Source organism: Cynara cardunculus (genome assembly GCF_001531365.2).
Source record: "Cynara cardunculus var. scolymus isolate 2C chromosome LG 9, CcrdV1, whole genome shotgun sequence".
Lineage (NCBI taxonomy): Eukaryota > Viridiplantae > Streptophyta > Magnoliopsida > Asterales > Asteraceae > Cynara > Cynara cardunculus.
In genome coordinates this window covers 9,285,096-9,288,002 of record NC_037536.1, presented here as the reverse complement: position 1 = coordinate 9,288,002, position 2,907 = coordinate 9,285,096, and positions in this window count along the sequence as shown.

Here is a 2,907-nt window from a genome sequence, read left to right as displayed (position 1 = left end):
AATGTATCTAACAGGTTTTAGAAAGTACAATGAGTTATTTAACATGTTTTGGAATGTCCAAGAACTTATTTGTTCAAAAAAATTGTCTAAGGACTTAATCATTCCAAAACACTAAAGTYCATYGAGTTTTTTTWRRMYTTTYCCYWAWYMAWWWWWKSMAAMMAWWWWRRWYMWTTATTCATCAAGGACGATCCATGTTGATTTTGGTCCAACAGGAACTGCCAACTCATGGTAGGTTGCTCGGAWATTAATGGTCATAGAGTAATACGATGCCATTTGACTACAATCACTCCATCCTAACWGTTTGGCAACAACGATTGCATGGTTGCATGGTTAAACTGTAAGTTACAATCTCCTACAGCTACAAGTGTAACCATGTAGCTCAACAATGGCGTCCCTACGTCCATCACAAGCTTCATACATCTTGCCATCTCCCGACATTGCTTCCTCTACCCGATTGAAAACCACCACTAACAGAAGTTTGGATCGACAATTAAAGTGTAGCCRATGATCTTGAATTGGAAACGAAATCCATAAACCCGATAACAACATCATCATCGCCTAACTTGAAAACACTTCCATCATACTTGTAAGATGACTTAAACTCACCCTTTATTTCAAAATTTTGTGCAACACAGATCATACGTAACGTTCTATGGCAAGATTATACCATGTTGCATAACTTGATCAGATACATACTCCATAACATTGTTTACTTTTTCCCATCTTCCTCCACCACGGATATGCAAACTCAATTGCTCAGTTGTAGAGGTTATTGAAATTGACGGAATTAATAGAACACCAGGATAAGAGCAAAAATATGCAATGCAAGTATGCACAGAATTAATATAACGAGACAGCGCTTACAAATATATAGAGAATCTCAGTAATTTTTCAAGGGCTTTGTCGAAAAATTGAACAAGCCACAAGGACCAATATCGTAGCTCAACATTGAATGATGATATTAGTTAAAAGCTACTGATTATACATAACTGAATGTTTGTATGAAAATTTTGAAATATATTCATTTTCTGGAAAATAAAAAACAATTTAAAATTTTAACGGAACTATATGCGTAAAGTTTTAAAAAATTTAAATTTTAAAAAAAATATTCATTTTCTAGAAAATAAAAAAATAAAACTTTACAAAAGAGTTTTAACATCTATTATGTGTAAACTTTTAAAATGTTAAAAAAATATTTTGGAAAAAAAAAAAGAAATTAGGTAAACTACTTTGCATAAAGTTTTAATAATTTTAAAGAATATTGATATTTTTTTGGAAAATCAAGAAATTGATACAAAAATTGGAACAAAAATATTTATTTGAAAATCAGAAATGAAATCCAAAAACGAAATAAAAAAACGAAATGAAGAACCTGAGTTTTGAAGAATATGTAAACAAGTCAATACCTCAGAGAAATTGCTAGGGTTTTGAAGAACCTTTGGAGAAATCAAAACCTCAAACTTCTGGTTATATGCACAGATGAGATTGTCTTGTGAGCCTCCCATTCGTGCAAAGGTTGCAACAACTGAAGAAAGCAAAGGGCTGACCTCACTAATTTGGAAGAAGGCGAAGAGGAGGAATCATGGAAAGGAGGAATCATGAAAAGGAGGAAGCTGGAAAAGGAAGAAGAACAGAAGAAAGCCCATTTTGACCATACCCAAACTGGTTTTTGGCAGAAGGGACTGTCTGGAAACGGAAGAGAAGAGAAAAATCAAGGTCTAAACATTGCTAATAAACTCAATGTATAAAAAACTTGTACATCATGCTTAATGAGTTGCAATTAAGAGATTTTTAAAATTCTTGTATAAAATGGTTGTACCTTGTGCTTAAAAGTTTGTACTTAAGACTTTGGTTTAAATGGTTATTAATGTAGTATATATATATATATATATATATATATATATAGATAGAGAGAGAGAGAGAGAGAGTTTGGTTCAAATAATAACCAAGAAATTTGTGTTAACTATACTAACCAAACTTAACCAATCATATTCCATCTTTACTTTATGTTCAAATGTAACTCATATATTAAATACAAGAGTAATTAGGCAATTTGACCTTTTTGTAACTCCCTAATAATTAATTGGGAGTTACAAATCTTAAAGATCTCACTAATTGATCAAGATGTAATTATGAATTTTATCTTCATACGTGTTCATGATCGTAATTTTCAAGTGATGTTCTACATATAATAATATTGTTTTTGTAAGTGTAAAAGATTTTCGTATCGTCCGAGTAATATGGATAATCCTATTGTAAAACATATTGACAACAATGGAAATGAGAAAGTTAAAATCGTTTACGATTACGGTCGGAATTCAAATTCCGATAATGAAGAAGATGATCAAAGCGTTCCTATTGGTTAATGATTAGTATGACATGACATTTCATTTTGTTTAAATGAACACGTATCAAAGGCAATAGATATTCATATCAATACAAATGCACAATCACATCACATGAATATGAACAGTATCTGTGATTGTGCAATACCAAGTACATTAAATTGATATTGATATCCTTATAAAAATGGTTCACAAAAGAACATATGTGGATCTAGCAGAGATAGATCAGAAGAGATATATGATCTAGACCTCAGATCCAAGCGAATAAACAACCATAGATCTAGGTTATAAAAAACAAGGATGCTACACCATATACACATAGAAATGAGACGTGGGATGTACAAATGACAAAACAACCATATTGTAGACACAGTTCTTACATAACTAACGCTACAAGATGAAATTTCTCTACCACATCGTCAATGTTCATAACATTTCGCCAAAAAAATCTCCCACGATGCTTGAAATGGTCATATTTGACGAAATGTCATGAACACGAAGATGTTGTAGCAAATTGACTACTTCCTTCGAACACCTTGATCTTTCTCAACAAATCATA